The following is a 6,898-nucleotide window of genomic DNA, read 5'->3' on the forward strand; positions in this document are numbered from 1 at the left end:
AGGAGAAGTTGTGTGGCATCAACAAATGGAAAAATGATGTAGGTTTTCCAGTCTCACCTGGGACACCCACAGCAAATGCAGGCCCGCTTCCCTGCATGTACAGGGGCGCAGTGGATTCCGGCTGCATTGATGTACTCATGCCTGTGAGAGCACTTTTTGCTTTCTGCTCCCGCCAGGTAGGAGCAAACCTTTGTACCGTGGCCACAAGAGCGTGGGCAGGGAGTTGTCCCTGACGATGCTCTTCCAAGTAGGGAGCAGCAGTGTCACAGGAGATGGGGTCCCTGGCCCTATAACTGCTGAATTTCATAGGTTTTAAATATCCCTGTGCATTTTCTGCAAACCCCAAGCTCCAAAATGTCTTGAAAGGCCACAGTGTACCACTTGTGTTTGAACAAAACATTTGTATGATCAATTGCTGGTCTCCATTAATTTCTCTCTATTTTCTCCCACACTTACTCACTTGGAAATATTTGGCTACTTGCGTGACTAGTGAGTTAAATTCCACTTGAAAATCCTGAATCATTGAATCAACATTTTGCAATCTTTAATATAAATGTCTTTTTTTACACTTGCAAGTGGCACCAACAGGTATAAAAATGTTAGTGAAACAGGCTGTATGAGCTGTCTTTGGGCTTCTTTCTATTTTGTAGGTGCATCTCTGATTCTGAATAGACATTAAAGAAGTATGCACCTATCAATAATGATCACAACCATCATGAGTTATATTTAAATATCTTCAAAATAAAAGTATTACTGACCTGTCTAAGAAGATTCCTAAGTGGTATTGATGCACCAGATGTGTCTACATTTTTGTCTACATTTAATTTAAAAAACACATAATGTGCAATAAGTAATGACATTTCAAATATGTAGAAATGTCTTGTTTGGCTACACAGTGAGCTACAAATCACATTCTGTGAAGATCTAATATGATTATGTTTTGTATGATTTTTGAAATATCACAATTGAGAGATTATAATTTACAATCAAACTTTTGTAAGGACTTTCATTATCAGTCTTATGAAATCACCAATTAGTCAGCTAAAACATTTAGAAAACGAGACAAAACAATTTAGCAGAATACTTAACAAACAGTACAGGACACCAATGCTTATACAACAAAAAGGTTATTGAAATCCATATGCAAAGTGGAAATATTCACATTTAAACTGCAAATGCTAATTTTCTCACTTCTATATAAAGGTTCTTCTATTGGTGGATGGGGAGGGAAGTCCAGGCAAACAGATATGTTACCTTTTGTCAGAATAGACTAATTGACAAAATAGCACTGTCAAAATAGCAATCACAAATTCCTGATATTCTTCTGCAGTGTGCACCTGAAGAATATTTTCTCTCAGTTTTGATGGTAATATAAAGTCATACATTTGGATTATAGCAATTATTCATTAGCAGGTGCTTTACAGTGACAAAGCTGATATCTTCTAAAAAAATGCCGGTCAATATCACAGCACAGTTTGCACATATTTAACATGATATAATGTATGCATAGGTGTAATTTAAAATATCTCTCAATAAAAGCAAGCCCTACCTTGATCAAAAGGTTTGCTTGGGTTCCAACTTCTGAGATAATCTTCCTATAATCAAATAAAACATATGTTACAATTTTATATTGCTACATTTCAACATATATCTGTCTAAAAAAACAAAATAATTGACAGTAAAGTCATCACAGGTCTTCAAATGATATTAAAAGCTACTTTCTTGACATCAGAACAATGTACAAATTTGATGTAGAGATTGGGTATGGGTGGTATTTCATTTGCATGCACTATTTCAAGTGATACTGTGGTTCAACATCTACAATTGGTATAAGTTTTTGATTGGTTGGAGATTCACAACAAAATCTCAGGAGTGCACCTGTAAATCTTCTACCATAGCAGAGCTCAAGGAGCACTCCAATTTGCTTCCACTAGGTTAACAAGTAAATTGTGCATATACATACTTTCATATCAGATTGGAGCGACAGGATTTTAACTCAGCAAACATAAATATATCATTTCTATCTAAGAAATGTAGGAATCCATTTACCCTCCAAACTGATAGAAAGAGGGCAGCCTAAAATATTGATCAGATAATCTAGAAAAAAAGCAAATTTTACCTCTAGAGAAATATTACTCACTTAGAATGAAAAGGATAGAAACAGTTTGTGTTACTAGTAAAGGGCGGTGCGGCAATGAAATCAAGAAATATATTTAATTCTACATTAGTTGTTTGCACTAAAGAGAGGGACCAGTTTGAGAGTTGATTAGAGTGAAGAACATAGCCAACCGGGATCTAGATTGCTGTTATAAGAAGGGGCCTTCCAAGGATTCCATCTCCACCTTTACAATGAAACCGACCCGGGACCAGGGTTCAATTCCCGATGTGGCATGGTCTTGAGCTCAAAATGTCCACGGACTCGATAATTCTCGCCTCGTGCCTACTTGAATCATGGGTTCACACTCTGCAACTCTTGGCAATAGCTTGCTTAATCTCCACTACGGCCTCACTGCAATGGGATGCCTGGTCTTCACCTTGGGGATGCCCAGTAGGGGTTATCTCACAGGGAAAGCCAGGACGGGTTCCCAAAGCAAGCGCTAAGAGACCTGTCGGTGATTTGGCGCTATATAAATCGAAATTAACTAACTAACTAACTAACAATGAAACCAGAGGATGGAGAGTAGCCCTCCTGTAACCCTCAAGAATCTGAAATTGTGTTTGTGGATGGCCCAATTGCAGGTCATTAATGATTGGGCATTTATAATGCAGAAGGAACCTTCAACAAATGAAGACAGGAGATTAACCCCGTGGATACCCCCATTGGCTGTACAGGACAGCTAGGGGGAATCAACTGCTAAGTCCAATCAACTGGTGGTGAAGTTATGGCGGGAGGTGCCGGGATCAATGGGCTGGATGAGGCAGGTGATGCTTGAGACACCACTATGGGAATCCACCCTGCTAACATGACTGAAGCATGTGGAGGACCTCAAAACGTGGAACTTGCTAGAAATCTCAAAAGTGGGAAAGGTCTGAAGGGAGGGAGAGGTGATTCGGATTCCTGAACTCCAGTCACAATTCAAGCTGATCAGGGGCCAATATCTCCGATATCAACAGGTGAAACATAGCCTATTGGGATATAGGGACCTCCTCTGCGATATTGAGGAAACGCCTCTGGAGTATCATATATTGGGACCCCACTCAATAAGCACGCAGTCTTGCACAAGCATAGCTGGCCTCCCTTGGATGCTCTATGAAGAAATGGGAGTGTGACTTAGGGAGACTGGAGGACGACGCCTGGTTGAGGCCTGCAGATACCCCAGAGAGGTAGCTATCCAAGGGGAATTTCGGTTGGTACAGTGGAAGCTATTCCTTAGGCAATACTACTGGAGAACCCACTTCCACAAGAGGGGGAAGATAGACAGCAACCAGTGCCTCAGGGTATGTTGACAGAGAGGGACCTTGAGCCACACCTTGTGGGAATGCTGAGGATACTGGGAGATGGTGAGAGGCAGGATCCCTTCAGTCCTAGATTGTTATCGAACGCTAACTCCCCAATTTGTAACTGTGGGCCTCTGGGGGGAGCAGACATTGGACAGGTATTCACACCTTTTTTGCAATGTGATCTTGATGATGGTTAGGAGGCATATATTGCAATAAATGACCTCAAACATGAACTGGTGCATGAGGGCGGAAGAGGTAGTCTACCAACCTAGAGCGTGCCCGTATACATTTGTGAGGGTATGGGGCCCATGGAAAGTGACGAGGTGGTCTTGGAGCAGGATGAGTCATGGGGGTGGGTCAAGGTAGGCAGTGAGGCAGCTGCAGGGGTCCCCAGGCGGGTGATGAGATGAGTGAGTTTAAAGAGGTCACAGGACACTGTTACGAATAGCCGTGGTGGCTGCACTGAAGTGGGGATCTGCCAGATGGTGACAATGTCTAGTGCTGTAATGCGAATACTGCATTGTTGTACATTATTGAGAAACCTAATGAAAAGATTTTTTTTAAACACACAGCCAAACAAATGTAACCATGAAAATACCCAATTGTCGCCATGAAATATTGCAACAACAATGGTCCATAATATATGTGACATCTGGTTCATATACCTTGCACACATTTCAGTAACATTAAGACCAAAAACACAATATACACAGTCCAGTGCACATGACCCTACATACTTAAATAGAGCATTCCCGAAAGTGAGTAAAACCAGCAGCGTGCTTCACCCTGCCCGCTCCATAAGGACAGGGTGTCTTCCTCATGGTGGCAGTGGTGCTCCCCATTGGTTTTCCTTTTTGGGAGCCCAGAGATGGCATCCTGGAGCCCCCATCCTCGTGTTGGGTGGGCTAGACGACACTCCCCCATTTCCTTACTGTGTCAGCCCCTCACATCGACCCTTGCACCCCATTGACTGGTCTGACCATCACCTTATACTGTTCCCCATTGCTACCACTACAACTTTCCCCGCCTCCAAAATTAACAGACCTAAGAAATTGACCAGAAATCTAAAATGTATCCCCCTGGGCGTTCTTCAGTCTAAACTCCAAGTTCAACTTCTTCTCATTCAGCCCCCCCCCACAAAATGCTAATGAGCTCACTGAACACTTTAACAATACTGTCACCGGTATTCTTGAACAATTGGACCCGCCTAAATTCAAAAACCAAAGAAACAACCCCTCAAACTCTTGGTTTAATACCGAGCTTAATAACGAAAGACGGTCACTCAGACTATCAGAAAGAACCTGGAGACACCATTCCTCGCCCTCCTATCTTGCAATCCTCAGACGTGCTAGATCCACGTACAAAAAACAAATTTTCAAGGAAAAGGCATCCTTCTTCCGCACTCAACTTGATCGTGCTAAAAACAGACCATGGGAACTCTTCAAAATCATTCGAAACCAAACTTCCCCTGCACCTCCAAATCTGATTGCCTCCTCAGCTAGATGTGAAGAAATGTCCCACTTCTATTTGGAACAAATAGCCAAAATTGATCAATCCTTCCTTCCCACACACCTCCCCTCCAACTCCAAATGCAAACCTGTCCTCACCTCTAATGCCTACTCCACATACCCTCGACCAGTTGACCCCTTCTCTCTTCCACCCACTATCCTCACCCATCTACTTCCTTACCGCCCCTAACCACTCCCCACACCTATCCCCCACCACATCTCCAGAAACCAACTCCCCCAACTCACAATTAAAGAACAATGCCTCCTTGCTCAACCTCCTCCCCGTGACTAAGCTAGAAGTCCTTAAAATAATCGGTAATCTTAAACTGGCCTCCCACACAAAAGACCCCTTACTCTCTAACCTTGTCCCTGCCCTTAAGCACATCACACCCCATACTGGACCACAATCATCAATACCTCTCTGTCCACTGGCTGTGTCCCCACCTCCCTTCAACTTGGACAAATCTCTCCCATAATCAAAAACCCCAATGCTGACCCCAATGACCTAAACAATCTCTGCCCCATCACTAATCCCCCCCCCCCCCCTTCTCCCAAAGGTCCTTGAAAAATGTGTCCTACTACAACTAGACAGACACATAGAAAACTTCAACCTACTCGACCCCTTATAATCAGGCTTCAGGAAAGGCTGCAGCACCAAAACGGCAATGCTCAATGGCGTCGATGACATCCACCAATCACTTGATAATGGCGAGACCTGCCTTCAAGTCCTCTTTAATGGTAATGCCTACAAATGGTTTGTCTCCTACCTACAACACCGAACTCAGCAAATCAAAATTCAAAACTGTCTCTCTAACCCCACTCCTGTCTCCCTTGGAATCCCCCAAGGATCTAGTCTCTCTGCCTCCCTCTTTAAAGAACCCCTCATCCTCATTCTTAAACAAGCAGACCACCTCTACGCCGATGACACCCAAATCTATTACAATATTAAAACTCATACTGACATCCTACACCTGAACAACACCCTCACCAAGATCCAAACCTGGTTCCATTCCAATCATCTCAAACTTAACCCTATCAAAACCGAAATCATTTCCTTCTCCCCTAAAAATAACCCTCTCCCCATTCAATCGTGACCTTAACTGCTCACTCACCATTTCTAACTCCGTCAAATCTCTTAGTATTTCTATCGACAACACCTTAACCCTTAACGTCCACATCAAAAACTCTGCTAAAGGAGCCCTCTTCATTCTCCGTCACCTCAAGAAAATCAAACCCTATATACCCACCAATGACTTTAAACTTGTAGTTCAGTCACTTGTTCTTTCAAGTATTGATTATGGTAACACCATCCTCAATGGAATCCCCAAGGTCCACCTTGCTCCAATCAAAGCTGTGCTCAACCTTGCAGCCAGGCTCATCACAGACTGCAAACGCTTCGATCATATATCCCCGGCTCTCAAATGGCTCCCTATTGAATGCAGATCTGCCTACAATACTGCCTGCTTTACTCATAAAGTCCTCCACCAAAACAGTCCACAGTACCTCTCAAAGAAACTCCTCATTGCGGGCACAACACGACCTCTGAGAAGCACCAACACACTCCTCCTAATCCCACCACTGCATAAAAAGAAAGCCACACAATCACGCTCCTTCTCTGGCAATGCCCCTATTATCTGGAATGCCCTCCAAAAAAACCTGCGCAGTAACCCCTCCTATTTCAGCTTAAAAAAGACCTAAAAATCCACTCCACCTCCTCAATTTTTATTGGGGATCCTAACTTGTGACCTGCACCTGATCTCCAATCACCATGTTATATTTCACCAGTCATTTTTGTCCATTTCCCGAACATCATCTACCTAATTACTTGAAGTGTATAGATCTTGCACCTGTATATGTTTTTATTTGCATATTTCACATGATGTTTCATTATCTTTTTATCTATTTGTATGCCAAGTTTGCTTTTTATCATCCTCTCATGTAAAGCGCTC

The sequence above is a fragment of the Lissotriton helveticus genome, chromosome 7, assembly GCF_964261635.1.
Source record: "Lissotriton helveticus chromosome 7, aLisHel1.1, whole genome shotgun sequence".
Taxonomy (NCBI): Eukaryota; Metazoa; Chordata; class Amphibia; order Caudata; family Salamandridae; genus Lissotriton; species Lissotriton helveticus.